General features: G+C 34.5%; 1 pseudogene; it reads left to right on the forward strand.

The window, feature by feature from the left end:
• The first annotated feature begins 3,856 nt into the window (after positions 1–3,856).
• On the forward strand, positions 3,857–7,801 carry LOC139874394 (putative disease resistance RPP13-like protein 1; annotated as a pseudogene).
• Positions 7,802–15,143: the final 7,342 nt, after the last annotated feature.

A 15,143-nucleotide genomic window follows, 5' to 3' on the forward strand; every position in this document is an offset into this window, starting at 1 on the left:
TGAGTGTATTTTGGTCTTTGCACGATTACAGCTGGATTCCCTCACCCACAACTACCAAAATTCCAATTATTTATTGTAATTATAATTATAATTATTATGAACTTGTGGGCATAGCCCAACGATTCCCTCTATGTATTTTGTGTCATTGGATAGGAATAGGTCATGAGGTTCGATCCTTATGGGTGACATGATTTTCTTTAAAACAATTGAACCTAAATAATGGTGGTATATATTGACCCTATAAGGAGATTTTACTGGATTCGTTGACGGACCTCTACTCATAAACACTGCCTGAATGAATGTGCTTCCAGGTACCGTCGATCGGGTTCGATTTCTGCCCGAACATGTGTAATACGTGTAAATGATGAGTGTCATTATCTTAACGTATGACATCATGACATACCTTAGCAAAAGCCTTTGTATTATTCTAAAAACCCCCCTTCTAATTAAAGTAATTTAATTTAATTTAATCGTTGTGTGACTATTAAATCCAGCGATGTATATGTGCGTTAGGGTTTCTGCGCGCGATTAACCTCACAAAATATTCAACTTTACTCTCCGTTTCTATCTCGAAAATTAGGGTTTCGCCATGAGCAGATCAGGTCAACCTCCAGATCTCAAGAAGTAACAAACTCTCTCTATCTCTCCGTTTCAATCATTTGTTAGTTTCTTACTTTCTTAATTTCTAATTTGTACGTTTTTTTTTTTTCAACTGAAAACAGGTACATGGACAAGCAACTACAGAGTAAGTTCTCGATTCCGTACCGTAATTATTGTTATCAGTTTTAATTTGAAAGTCTAATTTTCTTCGTATTCAGTGAAGTTGGTGAATTAGGGCAAAAAATCCTTTTAGTTTTTAATGTCGTGCCATCCTACCTAATTAATATACAACAATTTAATGCTATTTCAATTATGTTCAATGCATGTTAAATTTAGAATTAATGTGTTCATGGAGAATTCAGTTTATGTTCGAATCAGGTTGTAGCTTGATTGCTTGAATGTGTAATTATGCTGGTTTGAAGTATGATGAAACATACATTATCCATGTATCATTATTTTAAAGGTATGCTTACCTTTAGAAGGATTAGGTAATGATTGTCGTTGCAATTATCGAGTAGCTTAATTGGCAGATATACAGATATACTTGACTGTTATGAGGCATGGATACTGAAAATTTGATTTGTTGTCCAACTGTGTTATTTTATTGTGTGTATAATGAGAGGGAATATCATCTTAATATTTCTATGTAGTGACTTATTATAGTCTTTGATTGTTGCAAGTTGCTATTGCGTTTATATATGCAACACCTTTGCTTTTTTCCTCCAATTGCTATTAGACAAAACATGTTTCTTGAAATTTACATTTAACATATGCTTAGAGACGGTAGAGGATTCAATAGATGCTGATGCGATACTTAATGCTGTAACTTGTAAGTTTTATATATGTAATCAGTGACTTATTTATCAAGCAATATGCTTTATATTTGGACTGCTATTGTATTAGAGTATGATTTTTTAGTCAAACTTTATATTGACTTCTTTTGGTTACAACCAGGGAATTAAAAGTGTGGTATGATGCAAATTTAACCTTTTTTCATTGACGCTGCATTGCAGTTAAGCTGAATGATAATCGGACAGTGGTTGGAACACTTCGTGGCTTTGACCAGTTCATGAATCTTGTTATTGACAATACTGTAGAAGTTAATGGTGATGAGAAAAATGATATTGGCATGGTGGTAAGTATCACATTAACACTGTTATATATATATATATATATATATATATATATATATATATATATATATATATATATATATATATATATATATATATATATATATATATAGTGGTAGGATCAAGGGGGAAGTAACCAATCGGGGGAAGCAAAATTTTTTATTTTTTTTTCGTTTTTTGAAAAAACTTTGTTTATGAACATTATAGATTGGATGAAAATATGAACATTTAATAAAGACACTTTGTGATAAATGTTTTTATTTTGGCGGGAAAACGCTTGAAGAAGTAATATATAACAATTATCGCATTTTTCGAGCGTATGTTGAGGTTTTAGATATTAGGGTTTGTAGGGTTTAGAAATTTAGGGTTTAGGGTTTAGATTTAGGATTTAGATTGAGTTTTTAACACGAACGGTTTAGAGTTTAGGGTTTAGGGTTTTGGGTTTAACCCTAAACCCTAAACCCTAAATTCTAAATCGGGCTAGACTTTACTTCACAAAACATGAAGAAGAAAAAAACGTTAACATTCTTCACGATCAATATTATCTTGAATGTTATTTTTGTCGATCGTATTCCCGCCTAAATAATAACATTCATCACGAGGTGTCTTTTTTAAATGTTCATATTTTCGTGTAATCTTGATGCCTGAAAAAAAAATTCCAAAAAAAACGAAAAAAAAAGAAAAAAAATTTGCTTCCTCCCGCTTCCCCCTATTGGTTACTTCCCCATTGATCATGCCCTATATATATATATATATATATATATATATATATATATATATATATATATATATATATATATATATATATATAATTCGGGTCTTTTGTTATATATATGTAGGTACCGAACAAGTTCCGATTAAAAAAAAAGTGCACATTATGGACTACCAAAGAAGAAGAGTGGTTGGCACAATGTTGGATCGATTCGTCTCAAGATTCCCAAAAGGAAAATTCGCAAAAGTATGAATCGTTGTGGGGGTACGGTTTATAAGAAATTTAATAGCAACAAGCACGGGTGGTATAGAGGCGACGACCAATTGTCCTAAAAATGGAGAAACATCAACAAAAAAATTTCGGAGTTTCAAGCCGCTTACAACGAGGCCCGACGTAATTGGAGAATCGGAGAGAGCGATCTCGATGTTGAGAATAAAGCCCATGAAATCTATATACTAAATAACAAAGGGAAAAAATTTAATATGATGGACGCTTGGCGTTTTTTGAAAGATAAGTCAAAGTGGTACGTTTCCGGCACGCGTAGTCATGTTTCTTTAGATGCCGACGATGAAGGGTTTAATGTTCCACTTTCTCAAAACGATCTTTTGGAGGAGGATCTTTTTCCGAGGCCAATGGGCCGAGAAAGGGCAAAAAAGAAGGCTCGATCAACAAGCATCGGGACCGACACAACTCGTTCTTCAAAAGCGGATGAGGCTTTGGAAGCTATTTTAAAGCATAAGGCGGATAGATCATCCGGTATTGCCCATGCGAAAAAGGAAGAAACGCTCCTAACCGCTTTTCAAGGTGCTAGCATTTTAGCCATCAACCCCTCGAAAATCGATGACCAAGTCCGCAAACAAATGATTGAAGGGCTTCAAAAAGTGTTCCTCGACAAATACATGTACTTGGTCGAACCAACGCCGCCACCACAAAACAACGACCAAAACGCCGACTCATTCGAAAACGACGATTAGTTTTTTTTTTTCAAGTACCGAATGTTTTTTTTTCTGTTTTCCTATTTTTTTTTTTGTTGTTTTTTTTTTCATCCGAATTTTTTTTTTTTGTTTATGAATATTAAAATATTTTAGTGTTTATTAAATAATGTATTAAATTTAAATAGTAAAAATATGTGAACTCCACTGAATTTGACACAAATGAGTGACATTTTGACTTATTGAGAGTCACCCTGGCTAAAAAGTGGACAATCCTGACACGCCACTTATATATGGTCTTACTATCATCCACACAACTTTCAGTAAACGTTATCTTTATTTTATTTTATTTTTTTTATCATCCACACAACTTTCAGTAAACGTTATCTTTATTTATCTCCATCTTATCTTTCTTTCATTACTTGCTTTTGAAATCAAACCTGAGAAACAAACAACATTTCCTTTCCAAATTTCCTCCAATGGCTATTGCTGAAATCTTTCTTAGCGCATTCATAACTGTTCTGTTTGAGAAACTAACCTCCGGTGAATTGATGAAGCTGGCACGATCTGCAGGAGTTTATTCAGAGCTGGAAAAATGGAGCAGCACTTTGCAACAGATTCGAGCAGTGCTTGTTGATGCTGGTCAGAAACACATAAGAGATGTTGCCATTCAGTTATGGCTCAACAAACTCCAACATTTGGCTTACGACATTGATAATTTACTCGATGATTTGGCCACTGAAGCTATGCGTCGTCAGTCGAATCAACAATCTCATGGCAGCACCAGTAAGGTATTAAAGTTTATTCCAAACAAATTTCATGCTCTTAAATATGGTCGTAAGATGAGTTCTAAGCTAGAAAAGATTACATCCGAATTGCATGCTCTTGTTGAGCAAACAAATGTTCTGGGTTTGATTCAAAACGTTGGAAGGTCAAATACAACAACTCCGAGATCCGAGACAACTTCACTTGTTAATGTTTCTGAAATTGTGGGAAGGGAAGGGGATAAAAAGGCATTGCTCGAGAATTTGTTTGGAAACGAATCATGTGAACGAAATTTTGGCGTAGTGTCTATTGTTGGTCTTGGTGGAATAGGCAAGACCACTCTTGCCCAACTTTTGTACAACGATAAAAAAGTAAAACACCACTTTGAAGTAACTTCCTGGATTTGCGTCTCTGATGAGTTCGATGTCTTCCAAATTAGCAGAACAATTTTTAAAGATGTAGGTGGGGGGGATAAAACGTTTGAAAGTCTGAATCAGCTTCAAGTGGCCCTAGCAGAGCAACTTTCAAAGAAGAAGTTCTTGATAGTTCTAGACGACGTTTGGAACGAAAACGACACGGAGTGGGAACTCCTTCAGCGCCCTTTTACTGCTGGGGCACATGGAAGTAGAATTATGGTGACAACACGGAAGAATGATGTTGCATCGGCCATGGACTCTGTTCTAGCTTACCATGTAGATGTTCTGTCAAACGAAGAATCTCTATCTCTGCTCGCTCAACATGCATTGGGTGCACGAAACTTCGATTCACATCCCGCATTTAAATTGTACGGTGAATGTATCATCAAAAAATGTGATGGAATGCCTTTGGCTTTGAAGGCAATTGGAAGGGTGTTGAGAGAAAAATCAAGCAAAAAAGAATGGGATGAGTTGCTAAATAGTGAAGTATGGAATGCACATAATGAAAGCAAGATTCTTCCGGCATTAAGATTGAGCTACTACGAACTTCCCTCACATTTGAAGCGTATGTTTGCATATTGCTGTTTATTCCCCAAAGATTACATGTTTAAGCAGGATGAACTAGTCTTACTTTGGGTGGCAGAAGGGTTCCTAAATATGTCAAATTTAAGCAAAGAAATGGAGAGTATTGGTCGAGATTGTTTTAAAGAGTTAGAGTCAAGGTCATTCTTCCAACGTTCAACTGATGACGGATCACGATATACAATGCACGACCTTGTAAATGACTTGGCTGTAAGTGTAGCGGGAGAGTTCTTTTTTATGTTGGGTGAAAACATGGATATTGACGATAGAAACGATGTTTTAGAGAAGTTCCACCACTTTTCTTTTGTTCGCCAAGCATATGAAGTGTACAAAAAGTTTAAAGCATTAGAAAGAGCTAGACGCGTGCGAACATTCTTACCGATGTCAGTTATGGATAGTGATCGAGAAAGTTTCTACTTATCAAACAAGGTTCTTACTGATGTACTTCCTCGGCTAACGTTTTTAAGGGTGCTAAGCCTAGCTAATTATTCAATTAGTAAGGTACCCGAATCCATCGGTAGTCTTAAACATGTGCGGTACCTCAACTTTTCCAAAACTCGTATCACATGTTTACCCGAGCAAATCGGTGATCTTTATAATCTGCAGAGCTTGTTGGTGTTCGGTTGTCATCAATTATCTAGCTTGCCTCACAGCTTTGTTAAGTTAGTTAGCTTGCGACATCTTGACATTAGCGATACTCCGAAGTTGAATGAGACACCATTAGGCATTGGTGGGTTGACGAGTCTACAAACTCTATCTAAAGTAATTATTGGTGGAGCTAGTGGGTTCAAAATTTCCGATCTGAAAGACCTATTACATCTTCAAGGTCAGCTTTTGATTAAAGAAATGAATAAAGTAAAAAATGCAACACAAGCAAAAGAAGCCAACTTGAAGCGAAAGGAAGGTCTTATTAACTTGGAGTTGGATTGGAGTGGCGATGTCTGCAATGATACTCGGAATGAAATAGTCCAGTATGAAGTACTAGAAGGTCTAAGGCCAGGTAATCAGTTGAAGAGCCTCAAGATTCTGTACTACACGGGAACAAAATTTCCTAGTTGGGTTGGGGATTCCTCATTTGATTTCTTAACCGAGCTTACCTTACGTGGTTGTCAGAGTTGTACATGCCTACCGACACTTGGACATTTACCGTTACTAAAGAAGATGTTTGTTGAAAGCTTGAATGGGTTGAAAAGACTCGGTCCAGAGTTACTTGGACCTTCTGATTCTTGCAATGGTATTGCATTTCCATCACTTGAAGTTTTGGTATTCAAAGATATGGAGGGTTGGGAGGAATGGTCAGCGACTGGTGCTGACAAAGATAAAGTAGTTAAATTGTTTCCTTGTCTCTGTGAGGTTTATATAAAAAATTGTCCGAAACTGATCAACGTAGTCATAATTGACTTGATACCCTCACTTGAGGTTTTACATGTAGAAGGATGTTTGGTAACGGTTTTACGAAGCATGGTTGGCCTGTTTCCGTCAATTATTAGATTGACAATAGAGGATATAAAAGGACTCACTCAGTTACATGGAGAAGTCTTGGAGAGTCTACAGAAAGTCGAATATCTAAGCATCTCAAGGTGTGATGAAGTCACTAACTTGTGGGAATCGGAAGTAGACATTGTTGTGAGTTTAAAGAGCTTGAAAGTTAGTGAGTGTGTAAATTTGGTGTCATTAGTAGAGAGGAAGGTGGATTTGGTGATTAATGGCATGTCATCTATTAGAGAAGTGGAAATTATCAATTGTCCAAGGTTGAAGGGTTACAATTGTCCAAGTAGTATAAAGATGCTGGAGATAGATAATTGTAATTCAATGACATCCTTGACCTTCCCACCAATTGACGACCTCCCGTCCAACTTGAAGATTTTTAAATTGAAGCTTTGTGATAATTAGGATGATAATTGGGTTTTCAGCAACTTGTTGTCATCACTTAGAATTCTTGAACTATTTTATCTTTCGAATGCGAGGTTGTTACCTGAAGGATGCTTAGTTCATCTCACTCAATTGTATATTTCGGATTGTAAGAACATAGAATCCATTCCAGAAAAAGGTTATGGTTTTCTTCCTCTTCTTTGCTTAAAAGTTATTGCGATTTATAATTGCAAGAATATAGTGTCAATTCCTGATGAGCATTTGCAAAGTCTCACATATTTGGAAGACGTGGATATACGATTGTCCAAGTATGGAATTTCCAGCTAGTGGTGGTTTGTGGCCTCCTAATTTGAATTTGTTACGAATAGGAGGGTTAAAGAAGGGAATATGTGAGTGGCCTGGGGATGATGCAACATTTTCCAACCTCACTTGTTGACCTACGTTTACATAATGAGAAAGGAGTGGTTAGATTTGAAGAAAAGACAGAAGAAGAAGATGAAGAGGAATTCATTGTCACCATTTCTTCTTCCAGCATCTCTGACTAGTTTAGTTATAGAACAATTTGAAGATTTGGAATCAGTTTCAAAAAGCATAGAACACCTCACCTGCCTTAAGGAACTTTCAATTTGGGACTGCCCGAAGCTGAGAGATCTGCCGGAGAAGCTACTCCCTTCACTTTCATTTTTGAAACTGATTAACCCTTCCGAAGAATTGAGAAAAAAGTGTAGAATAAGAAAAGGCAAATACTGGCCCGCCATCTCTCAGATCCCCTTTTATTTTTCAACTTAAAGGCAGATCTTAATATCCGAATAGTGAGTATTTTACATAAAAGCTGAAATGGTATGTTTCTATTTTTTTTATATTATATTATTCCAGGTTATTATATTTATTAATTTTAATTACCGTATTATATTATGGTTCATGTCCAGCTGGGCTAATCATCTCTGGTTTTAGGTGCAATCTCTCTGCTGGAGCAACGCTCAACTGTATTTCACTGGTCAACTCCCCACACATCTGAAAGGTTTTGATGCAGCAGCAGTATCTGAAAAGAGTTGGTTGCTGTAACAAAACTACACTTTTGATATTAAAAAAAAAAAAAAAAAAAAAAAAACAAAAGATATCGAAGCACTAATCAAATTTTCCAGTACTCCTTCCAATGTATGAAGTCATAGTTGTTGTTCGTATGTGTGTACCAGGTTTCCATTGTAGATTAATCTTATGAAATTATATATTCTATACGGCACCTAACATGGCAAGTAGGCGAATCTGGAAACTTTGATTATAATATTGTTGTTGCTTGGTGGATTCATTGGGTTCATGTTGTACTGTTGGAACGTCTTTTTATGGAAAATAAATCAGGTTGCTTTGATACGTACATACTATATACATATATATGACTAATACCTATACATTATTAGAAATGGCAATTTCAACCCATTTACTTCTAACTTATGAGGTTGGGTATGACGAATGCAGGTTCATAGTAACAGATTGAATGAGTTGAAACTTGAAAGTCTTCAAAAGTCTAAATAGAACAATGTCACATGATTAGTTTCTACACATATTAACAAAAATTATTATTAACTTATTTATAAAAAAAAAAAAAAAAAAGAATAGATAATGCCATACTGGACAGACAGTTTTGGCTTCTCACGACACCACCTGTTTCGGCCCGTACAAAATTACCCGGAAGTGTCAATAGGTGTATGCAACGAACACACAACAACAAATTTACAAGTTGTTCACGCTTTTATTTTCACGCTTTAGGAGAGTGTGAACATAATTTTAAATAAATTCACATGAAAAAGTGTGTAATTTTTTTTATTCATTTAAAAATGTGTCGAGTCAAAAAAGTCATTAAATAAATCACATTTACAAATGTAATAAAAAAAACTCTATGTTTATAAGTGTGAAATGTTTTGAAAAACAAATAAAAAATAAAGTTTACGTTTTTAATCATAAACTTTCATCTTAAAAACCTCACGTTGTTAGATGTGAATATCCATCTGAATACTTGCCATTTAAAACTTCACATTTTTAAAAGTAAATATACATTTAAATAGAATCATTTAAAACTTCACACTTTCAACTGTGACCATCAAACTAAGAAACTTCACGGTCTTATTTGTGAGGATCCGCTGAAAAATACTCACGGTTTTAATTGTGGCAACTAGTACATACCAATTGCAGTTTATATACTATACCATCCATACCATACCCATATATGTATAATAAAACACTAGCAATATTTTTGTGAAAAAAAATAGCCTTGGATAATTATAATTAAAATTATTATAATTATATATAATATATAATAATTATTATTATATATAATTTATAATTTATATCCGGAATCGATTACTCTGTTTCACAGCCCCAAATTTCCCCTATGTATTCATATTCATATAAACCCTAAATTTTGTTCTTCACTTACTTTTTACATTCATGTAACTAATCTTAACTTTTTTTCTTATCACATTCACAAATTCGTATCTGATCCCCGACTCTTAAGCGATCAATTTGATAAATCGATTCTGAAAAGAATCTCCATTCGTCACGCATCCAAAAACTCCATGTTCAAGCAAAAATTACATGTTATCGATATCAAGCAATCGATCGTGTTTTGTTGATTCCATCGCGTAATTTATCAGCTTTTTCGAAATCAATCGGATTATATGAATTCGAGGTATGTTGATCTGAAACCTGAGCTTTTGATCTTCGTAAAATTCACAAATATTGAATGTGTTAGTAATAATTCACGATCACGTAATTAATGTCAAAAAATCGACACATAACTTTATGCCTGATGTAATAATCATCGATTTGTATGTGATTCTAAGTTTTAAGTTTTCATTTAGGGTTTATTAGAGGAATGATAATGAATAGACGTTTATATGTATCGTTTATGTGATAATTTTATAATCATCATGTTTTCGATCTTTATTTACGGCTCAATTTTCATTTCAATCTGTATCGCTTGTTGTTTGATCTTTAAAATACATGTGATAATTTTTATTGTAGCCGTGACTGATTATCGGATTGCCTTTCGTTTCATTAATAATAGTATTAACATCATTAGAATTGCATTGTGTCATTGATTTGTAATTTATCCATCTCAAATGTTGTCGTCACTGTAGACCTTCGTCAGGATGACAAAGATCATGAAAGATATGTACATTGAAGAATATTCGAAGGAAAAATGCGCAATTACCAAATGTTAATTGCAGCGTTTGAATGTAAGAACTCTCAACAACGTTATCTCTGTTCTATTATAACCATATTACACTTTTTATAACCTTCAAAAGTTTTCACATTTTGCAGAGTATTATATCGAATTAAACTTTGATGATAACACTTGAAGTACACGTGGTTGACATCATATATTTTCGCTGAAGGAGTCTTACTATCGAGTAAGTAAATATACTGAACATGGCGTTAGTTTGTATTCCTTATATATATATATATATATATATATATATATATATATATATATATATATATATATATATATATATATATATATATATATATATATATATATATATATATATATATACACTAATGGAATAACCATCACATTTGGAAGTGGCAATTTTATTTTAAAGAAAGTGGCTTAATTCTCACACTCAAAAGTGTGAGGAATTAATCAAGATCCTCACATTTGAAAGTGTGAGGATTTCGATTTCATGTTTAAAAGCGTGAAGGTTAGTTTTATACATCTCACACCCAAAAACGTGAAGATTATCTTGAATTTTGTTACGCCTCGTTTTCACACGCAATCCTTGAGCGTGAATTAACAAAGTACAAGAAACAAAGTACAACAAACTAAATACAACAAATTACTAATGAAAACCTATGGCATTCTAGTAGTTGGACAGGTGTTCCTGTTGTGACCTTCAACCCTGCATATACCACACTTTGGTTTTTGCTTTTCACGTTCATCCATCTGGTTCTTCATACGTTTTGATTGCTTCCGCCCCCTGCGCTTAATCAATCTTGATGGATCGGCTATAATTTTCCATTCTATATGTGTCCAGTAGCTCGCATCTCTTAGTGGATTAAAATGATCGCTGTATTGCTCTCTCCATGTAGGAATTGTATACTTTTTACTGATGCATTTATTTATATCCTCTTTTAGATGGCTACATACGGAAATGGCATGAGAGCAAGGTAATCTTTGATGTTGCCAAATTCCACGTGAACACCTTTTCTCTTTAAACTCCACTGTGTAATCGGTGCCACCTTCACCACTTCTTTGATAAGTTGAATGAACCTTGAAGATACCTTGTTGTTCGTGATAACATGTTGTTTTGTAACGTTGAGCTCTTTTTGCCCGTTCGTTAAAGATGTTAAACATGTTCTTGGAAAGTGGTGAATTACATAGCCTTGCATCTCGACTTTGATCGTAGAAGTGTTGTCTGGTGTAATCAAATGTATATCTGATACACGCTTTGATCAGCATCATACAGGCATGACGGAACACATTGTTAAGGGACTCAGCAATATTTGTCATTGTGTTACCCTAACGACTCCTCTGTATGTCCCTATACACAGTCCATTTGCCTACATCAGCATCTTGCAAATATTGCCAAGCCTCAATACTAGCTTGTTTGATGGCTCTGAGGGAATTCTTGTTCAATATTTGATTCGTTGTTGAACCGACTGTCCAACACAAGTGTTTGAGCGATTTTACTTTAGTATATTTGCTCAACAAGTTGCTACGAATGTGGCGCAAACAGTATCTATGTTCTCAACCATACGTTTGAGCACCCATTGCATGCAAGATACCTGGATGTCGATCAGATATGACACACAACTTTTCGTTTCCAATAACATTTTCTTGGAGCATTTGCAAAAACCAAACCCAACTTTCTTTACTTTCTTCATCAACTAGTGCAAAGGCAATGGGTATAATTTGATTGTTAGCATTTTTGCCAACCGCTGTTAATAACTTACCCTTATAACTACCTTTCAAATGGGTGCCATCAATGCAAATCATTGGAATACACGATTTAAATGCTTTAATGGCTGGACCGAATGCCCAAAACACAAATTTAAAGGTGTCGAAACCTTCTTCAATTTCAGGTCCGTTTTCAAACACAACAATTGTGTCTGGATTGGTAGTAACTAATTCATTTATATAATTTGGTAAATGAATAAAATTACTTTCCCAAGTTCCAAATAATTGTTTGATTGCAATACGCCTAGCATTCCATGCTTTGGCGTAACAGACATCCCCATTCCATGTATTTTTTATTTGAGCTTGGATGTTTTTGACAGGATAAGCAACGTTTAAACATATTTGATGCTCAATTTCACCAGCAATTAAGCTAGAGGTTAAACAACGATTGTTTCTTTCCGATACGTGTCCATAACACATGTGTTCATCTTTCCATTTTGTAATTTTTCATACCATCGATCGATTGTGAGACGAACCACTAACACTCCAGCAACAATGGTATCTTTTTTGTGGACCCTTGTAACTTGAGCTAGTTGTTCTACAATGGGCTTGCCAATAACCTGGCTTGCTTTGTGTAACAACTATTTCTCTATTATGGTGTATATTCCATTTTCGAACAGCATATATAAGTTCGGCTTTGTTCTGGAACACCATTCCTTTTGAAATAATACCGAACTCCTTATCATAAAAAACCCATGAAGCTTCTTGGTCATCATCGAATGGAAAACTATTACTACCCTCACCTTGATTAACAAACCCGAAACGTGAAACTGGGGCAGGCTCCAGTTGTGGTTCCACCTGCTCGTCTCTACCTTCGTCACCGGAAACATTCTCTTCAATGCTATAATCAGAAACTGTACCATCGGTTAAAGTAGACATACCATCATCTGAGTCTACTACATTTTGTACTTCATCTCTTCGTTCTTGTTCATCTTCAACAACTGTTGAATGGTAGTTTAATGTTGATGGACCACCCTCCAAAGTTTGAATAAGATCCATATAACTTGAACCTTGGGTGGTTGAAAAAACTTCCTCAAACTGAATTTCAATTTGAGCCTCGTATTTTGGATCATTCTGAGAATAAAAATATATTGTTTCCAAAGTGTTATCATCAGTAAGTTCACTTTTCCATTCATTTCTATTGAAAAGAACCCACACGAACATTTTTAACGTATGTGATCTTTGACTCACACCTACATAATTATACGCCATTTGGTTTTAACTGCATACAGTTAACCTTGGTGTTCAACATAAAGCTCCTTCTAATCGTTGTGTTATCACCAGCAAGCCAACCATTTTGGAATGAAATTTGGCCTCTCCAAAGAAAATGAACCATGAATGGATGAATTATAGACATTTTTGTAATTGTTGATGTATGAAACTGATTAAGATTAGTTTGAATTGTGTTGTTGGTGTTTGAAACTGACTTTAAAATGCTTGAATTGTGTTATTGGTGATGTTTGTGTTTGAGTCCATGATAATGGTGATATAAATAAATGAAAAAAGATGATAAATCATATTTTGACATGATAGGTTAGCATGTTTCAGTCTATAATTGTGACTAGGGTTGCAGGTTTCAGTCCATAATTGAGCCTGGTGGTGCAGACTGCAAAACCGAAGTTTGAAAGTTCGGTTTTGCTGTTTTTCTGCAAAATCGAAGTTCCAAACTTCGGATTAGTCTGCTGACAGACCACCCCAAAACCGAAGTTTGAAACTTCGGAAGTGGCAAAACCGAAGTTTCAAACTTCGGTTTTACCATTTTTGCAACTAAATTTCCTTTTTTTCTATTTTTGCAACATGGATCAAAAAAATTACTATTTTAAAAAAAAAATCTCAATCTTGGTGATGAATAAATTGAAATTTTCCCGCGACATGTGATAATGCTAAAAACGAACATATATTTCATAGCATTATCCCTCAAGAAAGACAAGCTTTTAGTTGCAACTGTTCTATTTACAAGTGATATTCGTTTAAATAATAAAAGGTGAAGACAAAAGACAGATTCGACGAATTGAAGACGCAAACGACCAAAAAGCTCAAATGTACAAGATACAATTCAAAAGGTTCAATTTATTGATGAAAAACGTCTAAAAATGACAAGAGTACAAGTTACAAAATGCAAAGTACAAGATATTAAATTGTACGCAAGGACGTTCGAAAATCCGGGACCGGGACCAGAGTCAACTCTCAACGCTCGACGCAACGGACTAAAAATTACAAGTTAACTATGTATATAAATATAATATAATATATAATTAATTATATAAATTATATATATATTATATTTATATAAAAATCCGTCGGCAAGAAAGGAGCCAAAATGGTGTGAGCTGGAAATACGAACTCCGCGACTTGCGGAGTTCAAAGAAGGAAAAGGCCGCGACTCGCGGAGCTCACCTGGACGAAAATTCCTATAAAAGGCAACGCATTCTGATCGTAAAAATATCAATATATCCATCCTCTCTATATCTATACGTAATATTTATATTTATAATTTATATTTTAATTTTAATTTTAATTTTAATTCTAATAATAAGGGTATGTTAGCGAATGTTGTAAGGGTGTAAGTCGAAATTCTGTCCGTGTAACGCTACGCTATTTTTAATCATTGTAAGTTATGTTCAACCTTTTTAATTTAATGTCTCGTAGCTAAGTTATTATTATGCTTATTTAAAACGAAGTAATCATGATGTTGGGCTAATTACTAAAATTGGGTAATTGGGCTTTGTACCATAATTGGGGTTTGGACAAAAGAACGACACTTGTGGAAATTAGACTATGGGCTATTAATGGGCTTTATATTTGTTTAACTAAATGATAGTTTGTTAATTTTAAATATAAAGATTTACAATTGGACGTCCATATAAATAACCATATACACTCAATCGGACACGATGGGCGTGATATTTATATGTACGAATAATCGTTCATTTAACCGGACACGGGAATGGATTAATAGTCACTAGATTTATTAAAACAGGGGTGAAATTATGTATAAGGACACTTGGCATAATTGTTAACAAAGTATTAAAACCTTGGGTTACACGCAGTCGATAACCTGGTGTAATTATTAAACAAAGTATTAAAATTTTGTTACAGTTTAAGTCCCCAATTAGTTGGAATATTTAACTTTGGGTATAAGGATAATTTGACGAGGACACTCGCACTTTA

This window comes from Rutidosis leptorrhynchoides, chromosome 11, assembly GCF_046630445.1.
Source record: "Rutidosis leptorrhynchoides isolate AG116_Rl617_1_P2 chromosome 11, CSIRO_AGI_Rlap_v1, whole genome shotgun sequence".
Lineage (NCBI taxonomy): Eukaryota > Viridiplantae > Streptophyta > Magnoliopsida > Asterales > Asteraceae > Rutidosis > Rutidosis leptorrhynchoides.